Source organism: Vombatus ursinus, unplaced genomic scaffold, assembly GCF_900497805.2.
Source record: "Vombatus ursinus unplaced genomic scaffold, bare-nosed wombat genome assembly UNPS02010461.1, whole genome shotgun sequence".
Lineage (NCBI taxonomy): Eukaryota > Metazoa > Chordata > Mammalia > Diprotodontia > Vombatidae > Vombatus > Vombatus ursinus.
Genome location: NW_020950239.1, coordinates 12543401 through 12564584, shown reverse-complemented (window position 1 = coordinate 12564584; position 21184 = coordinate 12543401).

Genomic DNA, 21184 nt, shown 5'->3' with positions numbered 1-21184 from the left:
CCAGATGAGGTGTGATGAGGACAGGGCACACTGGTATAAACATTTCCCTTATTCTGGAGGCTATGATTCTTTCAATGCATCCTATGGTCAGATTAGATGTGTTTTTTGGCTACTTTCTTTACCGCTTCATTGATTAATACCAAGCTTGCAATCTACTAAAATCTCTAGATCTTTTTCATATGAACTACTATCTAGCTATGCCTGTTAGATAAGCAATTTTTTTGTAATCAGGTGAACCATATCACATTTATCCCTATTATTAGATTCTGTCCATGATTCAATTTTGCCTGGATTTTTTTTTTGCGTCACATAAATCATATATCCAGGGCCATAATTTTATGAATCTATACAAAACACAATGAATCCAAATGAAGCTGTAATCAATTTCCAGGCTCCTCGGACAAGCACAACAGCATCTGAAAATTGCCTTCTATCCACTTTTGAAGAGTCCATCTCCAAAGAGGGAGAGGGAGAGAATGAGAATGAAATTTGGAACCCTTGAGGAGGCACTATCAGGCTGAAGCCATTACTATAAAGCCTAGGCACCCTAGATCCCTAAGGGTATCAAAGAAACTCCACAGAAGGAGTGAAATGGAACATACCTGGATGTCAAGCATGGGGCAAAGGAATCAGTGTTACACTAGTCCAAGGGACCATTATTTTCTTTCCTAAATTCCAGCTGCTTTTCTGATCACTACCCCTGAAAGAGAAAGGAGCACCCCAAGCTGTCTCCTGTGGTTTGATTCCCTTCCCACCAAATGCTAATTACACAAAAGACCATCACAAATGAAGAAGTCAGCAAGCCAATTCATCCAAGCAGGTTGCAAACAGAATCAGAGAATTTATACAGATTAGAATACACCAGACAACACATAGAGTGAATAAATTTTCCCACTGAGAGTGAGATATCACTCCACCTAGAGAGAGACCTCAACCTCCCCCGAGGGGAAATTCTCCAAAATTTCTAAGGAGGCAAGCTAGAAATCAGGGACATGTTGAAGGACCAGCTGTTCTACATGTCTGCTACTTCCCAAAGTTTTTTTTTTTTAACTCTCTCTGGATTTCTCCCTAAAGAGGGTCTGAAACCAGGTGTTTCCTCTCAAAAAAAAAAAAAAAAAATGAAGAGGAAAAAAGAAGTCTCTCCTTTCCCAAGTTCTCAAGTCAACTCTAACACTTAGACAGGCACATAATGTCAAGTCATCATCCTCTCCAATAACATATACACATACATGCATATATATATTTATATATGTATGCATAAGTATATGTATGTATATTTTATGTACATATGTAAATATATATGCAATTATTTATTAATAAGCCGATTTCTCTGAGGGAAGATAGTATTGACTGATTTTTAAAAACATTTTATTAAGTGCTTATTATGCTCCAGACATTTATGACAAATGCTAGGGACAAGCGCACACACACACACACGCACACAATAACAACAGTGTACTTGTGTTTGTCTAAGTCAGCCATCAGCCTGAGACTAAATCTCAACTCCCTATCTAGCACTTCTGCTTTTTGGTTTTTTTCCGGAGGGATGGAGGGATGAATGATAGATATAGACAAACAGACAGACAGCATTTATAAAGCACTTACTATGTACTTTCTAGCACTATACTGTGCTAAGTGCTGGGGCTACGGATACATATACAAGAAAATAAGACAATTTCTACTTTCAAAGATCTTACGTTCTTACAGCAGGAGACCAAATATTAAAGGAAGTTGGAAAGTGGAGGTGGAGAGAGGGTGCAGATAGGAGTCATTGGACGGGTAAACACATCAACTATGCCATTTCTTACTTAGGTAGAAGACATAGGAAGGCTTCTAACCCCTCTCTCACTAGCAAGTTTGTTTTTGATCCGGTCAGATGGGAAAACAGGAATGGAGTCATAACAAGGGGTTGCTTGCTTTAACAAACATAACAAGAATAAGCTTGCTTTATTCTACTCTAGTCTTCTCAAAGGGAGTTTGCTAATAACGGGAACTCCAACTTCTACAGCATTTCGTAACAACCCTTCTCAAAGGGGCCGGCATGAAGAAGAGGCAACTACCCTTCCATCTCGATAGGGTCAGTTGCATTCCCCTAAATCCCCTCAAGCTTCAATGGGGGCCAGTTGAGGCCAACACACAGATTTCCTCCCCCAAGCCTTGATGGGAGTTGATCAAGGCACACATAGCATTCCAGCCTGCACATTAACCCCAAAGGGGGTCCCCAGTCACTGACCAGTGCCCACTTGCTTTATAGAGCAACAGACAAAGAAGGCATATTGCCAGCAATAGCCTCATAATTTTATATTACTTCACCCCTATATCTACCACAACTGTGCAATAGAAACTGTTTTGAACCATGATCGTGAGAACTCCTAACACCTGGAAAGTAGAGATTGTTATGGCTATGGATCCTGGCAAGAAAACTAAGAAAGAATAACAAAAAATCCGCTGTACACACTAGAAAATTCACCTTATTTACAGGAGGAAAACCAAACTAGGGCAAGACTGATGGGGTGAAGGGACCTGAACCCCAAAAGGCAAAGACCATATCTCTACAAGCAATCCAGACCCTCTGTGAGAAAATCTTTCCCTGTCACAGACACACACACAGCCCTGACCCTGTAATTCCTTTGATATCAGTCCAGACGCAGGGGTGCTGTCCCAAAGACCATGCTCTGGCAACCCTTCTATCTTGTCCCCTCAACAAAGTTATCTATCTGTGTTGACTCCCTGAGTTTTCCCATAGGTTCCAGCAGCTCAGCACCTGGACTGATTGCATGTGCTGACCACTCCCTAATCCCACCCCCATCACCTAATTAGCACACTTGGCATTCTTTTCACTATCCATTTTCTATATATACTTTAGCTTTACTCAGCTCAACTCCCTAAGGAGCTTCACCCACCTTTATTGGCATCACAATAAACTTTGCCACTTTGTCTGGAAGACAGTTTGAGCACGTGAATTCTTTCCAAACTTATACTCTGGGGTGGGGTTGTAATGAATTAGAGAGTGGAAAAACCTGGTTCCAATCTCTTTTTGGTCAGAATGTGTTCTGTGTGACCCCAGAGCTGAGAGCATGGCTTTGTGGAAGGGGCCATGGATAACAGCTCCATAGCACTTTAAGATTTACTTTAAAAAAAATAAAATTCCTAAGAACAATTCTGTGGTATAAATAACAACAAAAAATTTGGGTTTTGTTTGTTTTTAATCCTTGATATACTAATAAGAGAACTAGGGTTTTGAGAGAAGAGACTTATACATGGTCATGTGACTGATGTGAAGGCCCTCACTTTGGGGACATTGAGGTGACACCATGAATAGAGCACTGGGAAGACTTAATTTCATGAGCTCAAATCTACCCTCAGACAGTTACTAGCTGTGTGACCCTGGCCAAGTCATTTAACCCTGTTTGCTTCACTTCTCATCTGTAAAGAGTATCTCTGCCAAGAAAAGCCCAAATGGGGTCATGAAGAGTTGGATATGACTGAATAACCAGGCTACCATTACTTTAGCCGCTGCTACACAAGCTCTAAGTAGAAATTGAATCTACGAGTATAGCAAAGGCCCCATTGCTTCCTTTACAGTTTTCCCCTCTCTGGGTTCTCTTCTTCTATCCCCAAATATATGTCAACCTACTCCAACCCTGGTGCAATTTGTTGACTTTCAAGTACCTGTGGCAGTCAATTACTATAGCTTTTAAGAACTGTGTCCTCTTTTCCCAAATTTTCCTAATTCTATTTCTCATAATTTAAAGTATAGAGAGGGCTCAAAAGAGAAGACAATAAGCACACCTGAGGTGCAAACTTCATGTTGCCAGCTTCCACCTGGGCTTCTGTTGTGTGCCTCATTATGCAAATGGCTCTTGGAAAATGGCTTTTAATGTCTCACCAATTCAGAATACCTGAATGTCCCAGTATATACTCATCTTCTTTCTCTCTCCAAAATGACAAAACATTAAAATAGATCTGAGAGAATCTCCTTGTCAGAACCCCAATGGTTTTGCATTTTTTGATGACATCAATTTGGAAATAAAGTTAAAAATAGGAGAAGAGATAAGAAGATAGCTTCTAATCTGGGTTATATGAATTATTTAACACTCACACTTGGATTCATAATTAGTTCAGTGGCTTATTCAAATCAGCACCTTCTACCCAGCGTATATTTCAGTGGATCTCCAATCTCATCCATGCAGGTGCTCTTTTCAACAGTACAGATCTTATCTCCCTGGGAGATTCTTATCTACGTCCGCCTATCTTGGCTAAATGAGAAATTTTAAAATCAAGAGGAAACAATTCCAACCTTGGCTTTCTCAGAGAGATGCCTGGCAGAGAACCTAGTTAAGAACATTTATCTGTGTCTTCACCTAAGAAATGAGAAAATGAGAAACCATTATTCATTATAATTTTTAAAAAATTTGTAAATATTTTTTATTTAAATGTTTTAAGTTATTTACTATAAGCTAGAATTTTAACAGAAAAGAGTTTTAGGTGTTTTTGTTTTCAGAAGACTGAATTAGTCCATCAATTCCTCTTATTGGTTGCTTAGCAACCTTTCAATGCAAATTAAACAGTAACCAATCAGCAGACCTGATAGGAGGGAGAGGTTGAGTGTCTTAGAAGCTGACTGCCAGAGAAACCACTGATTGGAAAAATACTCTCATGGGGATTTTGGGCAGTGGCACATTGCTGTAATGTAATTTTCTTTTTCTGTTTTGCTGTTAGTAAGAGATGAAATTTAGATGGTGGAAGAGTAACTGGGTATTTCTTGAGAAGTTATTGGTAGGAAGCCAAATATCTATCTCAAGTAACAGAAAGAGCAAAGGCGAAATAGAAGCTGCTTCCAAAGGCTTTGACCTCTAAGCTACCATGAAACCTGGAAGATCTGGAATCTAATATATAAGTGGATGTATGTGTATTGTATGTATATAATACATACATGTAAAAACACTCATGTGTGTACATTTATACACACATCTAGATACATGTGTGTAGATACATGTACACAAATACATATATGTATAGGTGTGCATATAGATGTGATATTGTATGTCCCTATAGGCACACAGATATGGCGTTCTATGTCCCTATAAATACACAAACATGCACACAGAGGCTACCTAGTCTAACCCTCATTAATATTATCCAGCTTTTGCTTGAAGACTTTTAGTGAGGAGCAATCCACTGACTCTTGACGTTCACTATCCACTTTTTGGATAGCTCTAATCTTTAAGAAGATTAGATTTTCCTTGAATCAAACCTAAATGTGTCCCTTTATAGCTTCCTACTTCTGCTTTCTGGAACTTAACAGAGCAAATATAATCACTCTTCCATATGCAACCTATGGAATACCACCCTGGGGCTGAGCCACCCTACCTGGTGAGTATGAGTGAGTGAGTATGAACTCATTTAATCCACTATATCTGACTACTTGAATCATGCTTTACATTGTATTCAGCTCAAAAATATTGCAAACTGCCCTGTTGTAACATTTAGTAGAGTCCCCCACCCCCATTTCCATCTTTTCCATAATGAGCCTAAGTAAGATGACCACCATCAAGATCTTTCTTTGTAGCTTACATGTTAATCTGTTACAGACTATGGAAAAAGTAGAGAAATCTTATGCAAAAATGACCAAGATCCTCCAAATCAAGTCAGCCTATACTATGACACTTGCTGACTTCAACATAAGAGTGGGCACAAGGGAGAATGGTGAAAAATAGTTTGGAAAAATAAAAATTGGAAGAGGCCAAAGGATCATAGAATACTCAGAAGTCTTATGCCCATACATCAACAATATCTCTTTTAAAAGAGGGCCAGAAGGTCCTGCATAAGTTAAACACCAGGGATGAAGACAGAGAACAGACCAGTGCCTTCTTTGATAAAAGGGATTCCGTCTTAATATGGATTTGAAATAGTTGGGACTACCAAGGTCCAGCATAAGGAAACATGGAACACGCTAGACATTAAAAGTATGCACAAAATAATGAAAAGCAAAATGAGCAGAAACAAGAGAACATTGTATACAGTAACAATATTGTTTTAAGAATGACTTTGAGCTAATAAGTCATTTTGACTATTATAAATACCCAAATTAACTACAAAGGACATATGAAGAAAGACAATATCTGCATCCAGAAAAAGAACTAATAAATAAAAGTATGTATAAAATAACTTTACACATATATACCTATTTGTGTATAATGGTAGCCATCTCTAGAGTGGGGGAGGGAAGAAAAAATAAAGGGGAAAAATGTACATGATAACTTTTTATATATTTAAAGGATACCAAGTTGTACATAATAGATTTGTAGTTTCATGTGCAATCATCTTTTTTATTATGCTATGTTATGGAAATGCTTATTTTATTTCATAAATTAAAAAATAAACAAATCAATAAATGGAAAGAAAAAAAGTAAGTCAGCTTTATTTAACATCCAATATGCAGAATAGTCAAAGAGGATGTTGAAATAAGTCTTGGTCTGACAGGGGGACGCACGAATTTTGAGCTTCTCTAGGACATCTTCATTTAGTGGGATGAAGATAATATTGGAGCCATTATAAACTCCCAGGAGAGAAAACTCCCTCTACCAATGCAGATTACTATCTCCTCTGAAATAGATAAAAGTTGTTTAGTTAAATAACATTTCCAGAGTCACACAGCATCAGATATCACAAAAAAATGAAAATATATTTTAACAGACTGGTAATATTGATAATACAGAAGATCAGACACCATAGAAGAAAATGAACATTTATTAAGTACCTACTTTGTGCAAGGAACTGTGCTTAGTGTTTTACAAATATTACCTTATTTGATCCAAACAACCCAGGGAGACAGGTGTTATTTATTATCCCCATTTTACAGTTGAGGAAACTGAGGTAGACAGGGTTTAGTTGATTTGCTCATGATTACATGACTGGTAAGTGTCTGAAGCTGAATTTGAACTTAGGTCTCCCCAATTCCAAATCAAGTACTCTATCTACTGCACCACCTGGCTGCCTTTGATGTTCTAATAATTCAACATTGACAAATTTAAAGTCAAGTTAAAGAAATTCTTCTCAACTACCTTTTCTTTTTCTATAAAGAACTACAGACTTTATAGTTGCCTAGAATACTATATAATCTATACTAGCAGTAAGTGTCTAAGATCAGATTTGAACTCAAGTCTTCCTGGTTCCAGACCTAGCACTCTACTCACTGTGCTACCTAGCTGCCTCAACATGGTCTGACTCTGGAGTCAAATCTCATCATTTTAAAAACAAGCAAGCTAAAGCAAAGGTCAGGGACTTGTACAGGTTTGCACAGGGTGCATGAGAGGTGGCATTTGAACACAGTCCCTCTGATTCCAGAGACATCCCATTTTCCAATGTATCATCATGTTTCCTGACCAAGTAGTCTACTTGTATTCTGCCAGACCACTGACAATTAAAAGCAAGAGTCTAAATCATCTCCAAATTAAAAGAAAGGATAAATGCAAGAAGGCGCAGCATGTAGTAATAATTACAGTCTGAACTAATCAAACAAATTGCTAATGACAAAAAATGGGAAATAGATAAAAGTAAAGACATTGACTTTGGCTATTACCAGTTTATATGGAAATCCAACCAATGTGGAGTAGTTGCCACAACAAGGAGGGAAGCCAAAAGAGTACAGAAATCACCTTGGCCCCCAAGCATATTCCATTGATCCATACAAAGTTTCTAAGCCTTTTGTGGTCATTGTTTATGGATTAGATATGTATTAGGGTAGCTTTCTTCAAGGAGGCTAAAGCACAGTTCTGACTATGTCATAAATTACCTCCACCCCAATTCTAAGACATCTCCAAAGGCCTTGTGATGGACTGGTTTTTCAGTGTTTCTCTGTATCTCCATTGCTTAGCATAATGCCTGACATATAGTAGGTGCTTAATAAATGTTTATTGAGTTGATATTTATTATGTTGTCCATAGACTTTAAATCATTGCATAAAGTAAATGATTATCTTAAAGGATCTTTAAATGTTAACATTTAATTATATATATTTTTTATTTTAACAAAACACTTCCAAGGAGGATGGAGGTAATAATAGCTATAACTTTCAGAACTGTGAGATTACATGTGGAAATTCCCTCATACATAAGGTGAATTTGTTGGGTGACTTTTTTTTCCCTACGCTAAAACTTTTCCACAATAGGGCAGTGACCTGAATTCCTTATTGAGCCAAGATATGAGATTAGGATCATGCAGGGATTTAGGGAAACTATGGTTTTCCCTCTCCCTGCCCCCCCTCCCAAAATCGACTCTTTTAGTTCTGCTTTACTGGATTAGAAGTCAGTGGACCTGGGTTCAAATCCTGACTCCATTACTTGGTATCAGAGTGACCTTGAGCAAGGCTCTGGGCTTCCTTTTCCTCATTTCTAAAATGAAGGTGGGGAAAGGGGGGAAGCAGGTATCAACTAAATGATCTCTAAGTTTCCTCCTTGCTCTAAATTTTTGACTCTATAATTTTGTGATTGCTGCTTTCAATAGGGCAGGGATTATTAACCTGGAGTTTATGAAGTTGTGTTCTTTTTTAAATATGTTGATAACTGTCTTTCAACATAATTGATTTCTTTTATAATCCTAAATACTAATCAGGCCTAGTGAAGTAGGCCTATAATCCCTGAAGCAGGGGATACTGAGGCTAGTGGATTGCTTGATTTTAGGATTTCTGAGCTGCAGTGGGCTAAGTCAATAGTGTGCCCACACTGTCTGACACATGGTAAGGCCCTCCAGGGGAAGGGGGTGGGGTGTGAAAAGGAGAATGTACCAGGCTGCCTTCGCAGAGGTCAGAAGTAAAGCACATCAACCCTTACAATGCTCTCAGTAATGAGGCTAGGCCATAAGCAGCCACTTGGGTGAGATAAGGGAGATCCAAGCTCAAAAAAAAAATGCTATGTATATCATACACTTAAAAACATTATTTTAAGAAGAGATCTATAGGCTTCATTAGACTATCAAAGGGGTCCATGACACACAAAAGGTTAAGAACTCCTGCTTTAGAAAATTGGGTGAATCAAAAGTGATCAGAGCTGAGGATCTAATCAGGCTCAACTTGCTTTGAAAAAATCTTTCCAGTTTGCCAGCTCTCATGATGAATGGCATATATTCCACAGGCCCTCTAGCCAACCAAATTTACATTCTTAAGGGCTTAAGCTAGATCTCCCAGCCATTTCTATTTTGCATCTGGAACTCTGAAAGCTCCCAGGTTTACTCTGACTTCCGAAGAGTCAAGTTCAATTTTAGAACAGGTGTGTTACTGTCTGGCACACGTCTATCGGTGACTCGGAAAATGTCTCCTGTGGCCCAGGCTGCTTGGAAAATGCCAGCAAGTTATCTCAGGTGTAACATTTCATTTTTTATGGCAAAGCTTTGGTTTGATGAGTCCATGCCTGAAATGGACTTTGGAATATTGTTTCTTGTTTTTATGCTTGGAAATTCAGGCTGTGAAGTGAATATATACAGATACCTACACATATGTACATACAAACACACAAATATGCGTACATGAGTTGTGTATGTGTGTACATGCACATGTGTGTATGTGTATGTATAGGATGCTTTTTTTCCATATAGATGGCTCTTGGAAAATGCCATTTAAAGCCATAACAACCCAGATTACTTGAATTTCCCATTAGGCCCTCATCCCTTCTCTCTTCAAATTGGCATAATGTTAGACTGGGCTTGAGACAATATTTAACAGGTAGATAGATAGACAGGCATAGTAGGTAGACAGATTAGAAAGAGAGAGAGTAGGTAGATGGCTAGATATATTAGGTAGATATGTAGTAAGATGATAGCTAGACAGATACAGTAGGTAGGTAGATCAATAGATAAATAGGTAGGTGGATAGACAGACAGATAGACAGACATGCATTTATAATGTTTACAATACAATAAAATTCAGTGACTCTCTATTAGTTCTAGGATACAGACAGACTCCTCCATTTGGCATTTAAAACCCTTCCCAAACTGCCTCCAACCTCCCTTTGCAGTTTTGTTGTATGTTACACCCACTTTTTCAATCCGACCATCTGGCCTCATTACCGTTTCTCACAATAAGGGATCTAGCCAGGAGGGTTCTTGGTGAGGGACTCTGGGCCAGTTTAAACATCCGGGAAGTTTTCTCCTTTATGGGATCCGGTCCAATCTCCACTTTTCTCTCTGGGGTAGTGGGTAGAAGTGGGAAAAATCCCTTTAATTTCCTCTGGAACAGTGCTTCCCCTGATCCCATGCTAACTGAACACCAACTGCTACACATCACCCTTCCCCTCGGCATTCTCCAGTACCCTGAAGAGGTTGGGGGAGGTCTCTCATTTATGCCAGGGACTAGAGACCCCACCAATTCTATTCCTCTCTATTTTAGAGGTCACAGAACTGCAGTTATACTTAACTACCTAACAGTAAGATTGGCTTTTATAAAAGAATATTTATGTCAAAGATATAACAAGAGCAAACATATAAATATTCCACTCCCCCTCATTCTTTAGAGAGGGGAATTAGGTTTATAGCTTAGCTTAGTTCCTATATAATATTAGTCCTACCAAATTCCATGTGCAAAACCCTCCCTGGGCTTTAATCTGGGGCCCCTTGCTTTTCAAGTCTTCTCTGCTTGGCTCGTTGCAATGCAAGATCCAGCCGAGAACCCTGGGCTCCAAAGTCCCCATGGCTGGGGCCTCACTCACTGCACCTAGAACTGAAAAGGACAAAGGAAACAGACTAAAACCCCAAGCCCTTTCTCAGGGCCACAAGATGGTCCTCAAGCCCTCCTCCAGCTTAGTGATTGGTGTTCCTGCTGCGCATGAGTCTTCACCCCTGGATGTAGAAACAAAAAAAGAGAGGCAAGGGTAGATTTAAAGGTGCAGGCAGTTCTGACCATGAAGCCAATGGAAAGAGAATGTTTTCAAACATATGGTAGGCTAAAGCAGAATGTCTACACCTGCCCAGTATGCCTATTTCCCAGAAACAGATTCCTGGCTACTGAACAAGTCAAACCAGGTTTTACCAACATGTTGTTTTAAGTTAGTTTATCATATATTTTGTTTTCATATCACCTTAACTTCCTAATATATACCTTGTCCACACAGAAAGATATATTTTATAATATTTCTTTCATTATCAATGATTTGGAGCATTTTAACTTTTTTACTGGTAATTTTTAATTTGCATTTCTTTTTCTTTTTTTCCCTTTTTCTTTCTTTTTTTTTAATTGCCTATTTGTATCTTCTCACCATTTACCTATTGGGAAATAGATAGGTATGGTAGGTAGACAGATTAGAGAGAGAGAGTAGGTAGATGGCTAGATATGTTAGGTAGATAGGTAGGTAGATGATAGCTAGATAGATATAGTTATAGCTAGATAGATATAGATACAGAAATGTTCTGTGACCTCTTATGTTGAGATATCTGAATCAACCCCTTACATATCTTCTTGGGTATCAGGCCTTTATTAGAGAAAAATCTGCTGTAAAGTCTTTCCCCCTAATTAACTGTTTACCTTTTTATTCTAAGAGCTGATTTGCCTTTGTAATGATTTTCAATTTTATGCATTACTACTTTTTATCTTTTAGGATCTTCGCTACTTTATTTAATTATGAATTTTCCACCTCTCCAGGTGAAATGTCTCACCTCCCTTTCTACTGTAATTTATGATATTGCTTTTTATATTAGATCATCTCTTCATCTGAAACTTATTGGGATATATATAGTAAGATGTGAGTTCAAACCTAATTTCTGTCAGATTGCTTTCTAATTTTCTCAGTAGGGTTTGTTGAATAAGGAGTTCTAACCACAGTAGTCAGCATTATGGGTTTATCAACCACCATGTTGGTTGCTTGACTCCCCCTGCCCCAAAATGACCAAATAATCTCTCTCCAATTATTTAAGTATTCTTTAATTTTTATAATGTCTTATAATTTTATTTATATAATTCATGTGAGTATTTCATACATTCTGTAGCTATTTTAATATAATTTATTTTTCTAGATCTTCTTGCTGAGATTTTTGGTAATATAAGAAAGAGTGGGTGATTTTTATGCTTTCATTTTATGGCCTGCTGCTTTACTAAAATAATTCTTTTCATTAATTTTCAGAAGAGTGTCTAGGATTCTTTAAATAAACCACTAAATTATATGCAAAAAAGTGAAAATTTTGCTTCTTTGTCCATGTTAACCTCTTCAGTTTCTCTATCATGTATTGTTGCAATAGCTGGCATTTCTACAACTTATCAAATAATAGTAGTGACAACAGACATTTTCAGTTTGCCTCTGATCTTACTGGAAAGATCTTAACATGGCATAGAGTATATGAAGGATACATCCCAAAGGTATTCATCATTATCATGAAAGAAATCCACCTCAATTTCAAGTCAAGGAAGGCCTATCTATGGTATGGATCCCCAGATTTTCCTTTTTGCAGATTTCATTATGATGATTACTCTAAGCCCCAGAAGATAGCAATTTTATTCATCACCATTCATAAGAATCTAACCTAACTAACCACACAAAAATACAAGTGGATGAAGAATGCTTATGAGGAAACCCAAAATCTGGACTATATAGTATATCCATCTCTGCTTAATCTAGGACATCCTCAAGACTTTATTTCATCAATATGTAAAATAGGATTTGTGTGGTATGTGTGTTCATATATGTGTGTACCCACAATTTAATTCAATGAAAAAAATGTATTAGGTACTGGGAATATTAAAAACAAGTGCAATGCAGTCCTGATCCTCCCCAAGACTATATTCTACTATGCTTGTTATCTGGTAAGTAAATACAAGATAATTTAAGGAGGAAAAAAACATTAACATCCTCTAGGGTTTGAGATCCATACTGAGGCTTAAAGAAAGCTGGAGTTTTTAAGAGTTGGTTACGAGGAAAGAGTGCATTCCAGGCAGTAGGAAAGCCCAGACAAAGGCTTGAAGGCAAAAGATGGAACACGGAGACTAAAGATCAGCACAAGGGTAACTTTACCTGGAACACAGAGCTCAAGAGGAGAAGGAACATGAAAACTTTCTAGAAAGGGAAGACAGCTCCATATTTTAAAGGTCTTTCAATGCCAAGTCAAGGAGTTTGCATTTTAATCTAGAGACAATGCTGAATTATCCATGAAGTAAAAAATGAATTTGCAGATTAGTAATTAGAGTCCTTCCAAGTAACTAAAGCATAATGACATTATTTCCAAAGGTGATGGAAAGAAAGACAACTGGCAAGACAGAAAAACCAAAAATTAGATAGGATTTATGGTTTAAAATCATTATCTGTTTAAAATGCTACTCTTTGCATGCTGGAATATTTTTTTAGAAAAAAGAAAGAAAGGAATCCTTACAATGGAACATTATATGGTTAATATATAACCATACAACATGACATAACATATGACAACATAACGATATGTAATACAATATTTAATATATAACAAAATATAATTATTTGAATGATATGCTATTGGATAGGATGTGATGTGGTATTATATGATATATATGATGTGATGTGAGATAAGATAATAGTATAATCTAAATATAAACCTTATAATATAAAATATGAAAATGGAACAATGTATTATAAAATTCACACATATGAAATGTAGGTATAAACAATATAAGAGAATCTTCCTTAGGCAAGAGGGCTTTGTTCTATCCTCTGTTTATTTCCCATGGTTAGCTGTGTTTGACCCTCTTCTGATGATTTTGCCTAACTCTCCCTTACCAACAGTAGATGGAAAGAGTGACAAACCCCTATGAAAATGAAGACCTCATTCTCTTTGAATATTGCATTAACCCTGAACATTGCCTCTCCATTTGTCAGCTTTTCCTGAGCTCCCTGTCTCTTATTACCATCCCTGACCTGCTGGTTTGATTATGAATGATCAATATGCCCATTTACCAGAGAACTCTTTGCACATCTCTAGACCCTCGGCCTTTAGTCACTCATGCAGATAATAATGGCTGTTCAAGTCACTTGCCCATAACTCCAAGCTTCATTAGGCAAAGGAGATGTCACCAGAAGTCTCTTTCACTATCTTTTGCTGTTGCACAAGGAAAAATTGGCACTGCTAAAGACCTAGGAAGTAAATAAAACAAATGATGTTTTGTAGATTTGGTGGCATTGTACTGCACATGAATTTCTTGAGTTGTAGAGCTAGAACCCATTGAGTTTTCCAAGTTAAAAACAGTAGACGCTGTCTGAGCAGACATTTGGGACAAAAAATCACAACATTCATAGTGCAGATCAGCTTTGGGGAAAATATTTCAATGCAATCTCTCAAGGCATTAGCTAGAAATAGGATATTGCCACTACTCCTCATTCATTATAGACCAACAAAATCTAATGTCAGACTGATGTAGGGAGCTGGATCTGGCTTATCAGGAGATCCACGTAGACTTGCAAAGAAAGCCTCGATGTCAGCAGTGTCAGGCATGAAATTCACTTGCTAAACAGAACCTGAATGGGTGGGAAGGCTTGGTTGCCCATTATCTTACTTGGAAGTTGGTCACAGGATTCTGATATATGGGCAGGATGGAGCTGCTAGGACATGGGCATCCAAGACAGAGATCCCTATTCATCATCCCCCTCACTTTCTGCCTCACATAAAAGTCCCACTTCATATATTTAGTTTCCCTCCGTTCCATTTCTCTCTAGCTGACAAAAACCCATCCCCACCTGGATAAATTCCCTGAAAAAGCTATCAACAATCAGTGCCTTCACTTCTTCTCCTCTCACTCTCTCCTTAACTCAGCAGTCTGGCTTCCAATCTCATCATTCAACTGAAACTGCTCTCTCCAAATTTGCCACTGATTTTTCAATTGCCAAATGCAATAGCCTTTTTAAAATGCTAATCCTTCTTGACCTCTCTGTAGCTTTTGACACTGTCTGTCACCTTCTTCTCCTTAATGTTTTCTTCTGAGTTTCGGGGACATTGTTTCCTTAGCTTCTCCTACTTGTCTGACCACTCCTCAGTCTCTGCTACTGCATCTTCTTCCAGGTCATGCCCGGTAACTATGGGCACCTTCCAAGGCTTTGCCCTGGACCCTCATCTCTTCTTCCTCTGTGCTACTTCACCTGGTCATCTCATCAGCTCTACGGGATTCAATTATCATATCGATACAAATGATTCTCACATCTATTTATCCAGCCCTTTGCTCTCTCACACATTCAACTGTTTAATGAACGTGTCGAACTGGATGTCCTGTAGCCATCTTAAACGCCTCATGTCCAAAACTGAACTCATTTTCTTTCCCTAAAAATGCTCCACTCTTCTGAAATTTCCTATTACTGTTGAGGATACTACCAATCCTCCCAGTGATCCAGGCTCACAAGCACCTTTTTATTTGTTTATTTTTTTAGTCACTTTCAGTTGTGTCTGACTCTTCAAGATCCCATTTGGGGTTTTCTTGGCAGAGATACTGGAGTGGTTTGCCATTGCCTTCTCCAGCTCATTTTACAGTTGAGGAAACTCAAGCAAGCAGGGTTAAGTGATTTGTCTAAGGTCGTACAGCTAGTAAGTATCTGAGGCCAGATTTGAACTCAGGAAGAGGAATCTTCCTGACTTTGGCTGGCACTCTATCCTATGTGCCACCTTACTGCCCAAGCTGTCAGTCATCCTTAATTCTTCATACTCTCAACGCACTCTCATATCCAATCTATTGCCAAATCCTGCTGATTTTACCTTAAAACTATTTCTCATATATGTTCCCTTTTCTCCTCTGACACTGCCACCATGCTGGTGCAGCCCCATACCACCTTCATGCCTGGAATATTGAAATATCCTGCTACTTGGTCTCCTTTCCTCAAATGTGCCTCCTAGAGCACAGGTCTGACCATATTACTCCCCTATTCTATGAACATCTATAGCTCCCCATTACCTCCAGTCCTTCATAACTTGCCCTCATCCTATGTTTCCAATCTTTACACACCTTATTCTCCTCCGTGTATCTTCTATCCAGTGACAAAAGTCTCCCTTGATATTCCTGGCATATCACTGAATCTCCCAACTTTGAGAATTTTTGATGGCTGTCCCCTAAACCTAGAATTCATTCCTACCTCATCTCTACATCCTGGCTCCCCTGGCTTCCTTCAAGTATCAGCAAAAGTCCCATCTTCTGCAACAAGCCTTTTCCAGTCCTGTTTCACCTTAGTGTCTTCCCTTTGAGATTACCTCCAATTTATCCTTTACATATTTTGTTAATATAGTTGTCTGCATTTTGTCTCCTCCAATAAACTCCTCCTAGAAAGCAGGGGCTGGGTTTTGGGAAGGGTTTTTTTGGGGGGGAGGGGGAGCTGTCTTTCTTCATATGCTCAGTGCTGAGCACACACTTAATAAATGTTTGTTGATCTGATTTTGAATGGAATTTTTCTGATCACTTCTCAATGGTTTTTGCTAGTGCTGCATTTTTTCCTTACTGGTCTTGTTAAATAAGGGCAGCTAGTCTTTTTGTGGTGGCTAAGAATTGGAAATCAAAGGGATGCCTATCCATTGGGGAATAGCTAAGCAAGCCGTGGTATGCTATTGTAATGGAATAGTGCTATAAGAAATGATGAGCAGGCAGATTTCAGAAAATCTGGAAAGACTTACATGAACTGATGCAAAGTGAAGTGAACAGAACCAGAACATCGTACAAAGTAACAGCAATATTGTTCGATGAAGAATTGTGAATGACTTAGCTATTCATAACAATACAATGATCCAAGACAATCCCAAAGGACTAATGATGAAACATACTATCCGCCTTCAGAGAAAGAACTGATATTGATTGAATACGGACTGAAACATGCTATTTTTCACTTTCTTTCATTCATCTTTTTTCTTGTACAGAAGAAATCTGAAAACAAAAGACTATAGAAACACTGCATTTCTATAGTCTTTTGTTTTCAAATTTCCTTATTTCTCCTCCAATTTTCAAGACTCCTTTATTTGTACTTGCTTTATGGTTGCTAATTTATTAGTATTTCAAAGTATATGCTTAGTCAATTGATCCTCCCTTCTATTTTGTTAATATAAATTTTCATTAACATAAATTTTCCTCCAAAAATGTTAGATATATCCTATGAATTTCTCAATATTGTTTCATCATTTTTGTCCTTTTAATATAATTCCACTACTCCCTTGAGCTGGGTACTGCCACTGCAAAGGCCTGAGCGCTGCTTCCTTTATATTGGGATGAAGCTAAGCTCTCATGTTCCAAGCAGGGCCTGGATCCCTGCTGCACATCCTCTCCCCCTGCCCATCACCCCATCTCCTCAGTAGTGCTATTGTTTCCACATGGATGAGGTCTAGAATAGCCAAACAGGAGAGCTTAGACAACTCAAAGGATTCTGGATAGCCCAGACCAGAACTTGGATTCCCAGGGGCAGCTAGGTGGCACAGTGGATAGAGCACCAGCCCTGAAGTCAGTAAGACCTGAGTTCAAATCTGACCTCAGACCAAACACTTGACACTTACTAGCTGTGTGACCCTGGGCAAGTCACTTAACCCCAATTGCCTAATTAAAAAAAAAACAGAACTTGGATTCCTTTTCTTTCAGGTAGTTATCCTTTCAGATGCATTCAATTCTTCTTGTTAACAGTCAGTCCCAATCAAAGGACCCAGGAGCTCCTGACATCTTGAACTCAGAATAAAGCTAGAAATGTCCACATCAGGGGGAAATTTTTTCAAAGGTGGCAGTACACATGACATTTCCTTTTCTAGCTCATCTGATAAATGAGGAAGTAAGGAAAACAGGGTTAAGTGACTTGCTCAAGGTCACATAGCTAGAAAGTATCTGAGTCCAGATTTGTACTCAGGAAGATGAGTCTTCCTGGCTCCCAGCCTAGTGCTCTCTATATCCACTGTGCCACCTAGCTGCCACAGTAAATACTTAACAAATGCTTTATGCATCTCTGTCCATGGGCAAGTGGTCACGATGTCTGCCAAGGTGGTAGATGACACTTGGTGTCTGGACCCCACAGGCACCAACCCCACTCCTTACTGCAAGTCCCAGAAAGAGAAGAATGGGGTTATAGTTCAGAAATCCATGCTAGAGAAGAAGGCTTCTCTCTTTCAAACTTTTTAAATGGGTTCAACAGTCTGCCTCCCCTTGTGACAGAGGTGCATTCCATCTCCAATTCCAGAAAGGTTGGGGGGTTTCTGAGGAGGATCTTGGGGAAGAATTCTTTGAAGAGCTTCATCTAATTTATTTTACTTGATTATGCATTTTTGTTACAAGGTTTTTGTTTCTTCCTTCTCATTTTTCTTCCTCTCCTCCTCCTCCTCCTTTTCTTCTCCTCCTCCTCCTTTTTCTTCTTCTCCTTCTCCTTCTCCTTCTTCTTCTCCTTCTTCTTCTTCTTCTTCTTCTTCTTCTTCTTCTTCTTCTTCTTCTTTACAGTAGTCGGAAAGAGGGGACCTAGGTATATGGTGATCAAAAAAGAAAAAGAGAAGAGCATTGAAGTAATTTCTAATGCACAAAAGAGAACAGAAAGAACCAGATAAATAGCACAGCTTTGAGATTTACATGTTGAATATATTATATATTTAAAAATAAAAGCAAGTTGTACACAATAAAGATTCATAATTCAGGTAAATGAGACATTAGGGAATACAAGATTAGCCTATGTAATCTGACAAGGCAGATTTAAATGCCCAGCCTCAGAGTAATTCTACCCTTGGAAGCATAGTTTGAAACATAAATGCCTCCTAATTATCCTCCCAGTTAGAGAAGGAAATCTCCAAGAGTGTGCTGGTAAAAATTTAACAACTGGCTCTCCACTGGGAGGATTTTATACACATACACACACACACACACACACACGTGAGTGTGTGTGTGTGTGTGTGTGTGTAATATTTTTTAAAAATAAAGGAGACAGCAGAGAATAAGATGGATAGATAAGATGGAAACAATAAACATTAGCTTGGACAGAATTCAAGGGATGGTGAAGGACAGAATGGCCTAGCATGCTATGGTCCATTAGGTCACAAAGAATAAGACATGAATGAACAATTGAACAACAACTATCTATTTATCTACTCATACATATATATGTATGTGTGTGTATATATATATATACATATATATATATATATATATACACATATACACACACACACACGGCCATGCCATCCCCTCACCCTCTCCACAGCTGGAAAAATCTTAGTCTCCCTTTGGAAATGCAGAATGGGGCTTTCTAGATCCCAAGTCAGATACCTGTCTAGTGATTAGATGATCCATCCACATATTTGTTACATATAGGATGAGAGAATATGTCCAGAGGCTGTCTAAATGACTTTAAAACAGTTGTAAAGCACTACAGTGTATCCATGTAGATAAGCATACACAGCACTTTTCGTTAAGATGGGTACACAGGGCAGCTAGGTGGTACAGTAGATAGAGCACCAGTCCTGGAGTCAGGAGGACCTATGTTCAATTCTGACCTCAGACACTTGACACTCACTAACTCTGTGACCCTGAGCAAATCACTTAACCCCAATTACCTTGCCAAAAGAAAAAAAAAAAGGTAGGTACACAGCAGCAAACTTAATTTTTTAAAGGTGAACATTTATTGAATATTCAATCACGAATGACATTACTCTGCCCAACAAATTTAAGAAACTTAAATTTTATTTTTAAAATTAAAAACTAAGCTTTACCCCCCAAGAAAAATACAAACTTTCAAAATGAGGCACAAAATATTCAGATGTGCCTGGACCTACCTGGTATACCCTATGTCAATGGGTGCCTATGGTAATGAGTTCCTATACTTTTTTCTCTTTCTTCACTTTTTATATGTAGCCAGCATGGCAGGCTTGTGACAAGGTTAGTGTTTCCATTAGAGTTTCAGCTTCTCCTTTAAATAAAATGATGACAGCTGCAGGAAAATTAATTTGGTAAAAAGAAACTTGAAAGCAAAGAACAGCCAACTGATTGGACATGTCATTCTGCTTGGGATTTAATTCAAGAAGAATCCATGTGTCATTCTGAGCCCAATGGAAAGTAATGGAGCTTGTCTATTTGACATAAATGGTGGCCTCAGTCCAGTTTGGATGAAAAACCTATTGCCCACATTACAATTCTCAAAATTACAAGCCTTCAGAATGTGGTTTCTACCTTCCCGTTCACTTTTTAATTTCTTCTCTGAATTTAACAAACACCCCCAAAAAAACATCTCCACATAGAGCAGAATGAAAAAGGAGAATCATAAGCGAAACTATGAATTTCTATTCTTTATCATTGCTTTTTCAGAAAAGTATATAATAAATAACATATTTTCAAAGCTGTCCTGTTTGTGTTTCTGTCTGAACTCGTTTCTGTTATGTTCTGTATATTTTTAAAAGCCTCAATCACCTTTATCTTTTCTCCTTTATTTTTGGCAATACTATTGTCTGTTCTCCTCTTCCCCACAATAGTCTCCCAAATCCAAACTGAAAATTCCAGTGTTTATAACAAAAATAAAATAGTTTAGCTGAACAAATCTGTGTATTTGCCACATCCAAAAATTTGCCGTGTCTAAAACACAAAAATGCCCTCTCAGTCTACACCTGAGTCCATCATCCCTCTGTCAGGAAGTGGGTAACATACTTCCTCATCAATCCTCTGGAGTCATAGTTGGTGATTGCATTCAACCGAGTTCTAAAATCTTTCAAAGTCGCTGTAAGGAAAAGTGAAGAATAATGTAGGTTTTTCCTACTTCACTCTGTAACAGTTCAAAAAGTCTTCCCAGGTTTCTCTGAAATTATCCCTTTCATTATTTCTTTTAGCACAATAATATCCAATTCCATTCAGATACTATAATTTGTTTAGCCATTTCCCAATCAGTAGACATCCATTTTGTTTCCAGATCTTTGCCTACAATAAAAAAGAGCTTTTAATGTTTTTTTTAACATAAGGGTTTTTTTCTTCTTTCTTTGTTATCTTTGGGGTATGGGACTGGTGGTGGTACCCCTGGGTAAAAGGGTATTCATATTTTAGTGACTTTAGGATTATAGTTCCAAATTGCTTTCAGAATGGTTGGACCAGTTCATTGCTCTACCAACAATGTATCAATTTTGCCAAATGCTCTCAAAAATTTCCTGTCCTTTTTTTCTGTCATCTTTACCAATCTGAAAAGAGTGAGGTAGAAACTCAGGAGTGATTTTAATTCATATTTGGAACACTTTTAATATAGGTATGGATTGCTTAGATTCCTTCCTC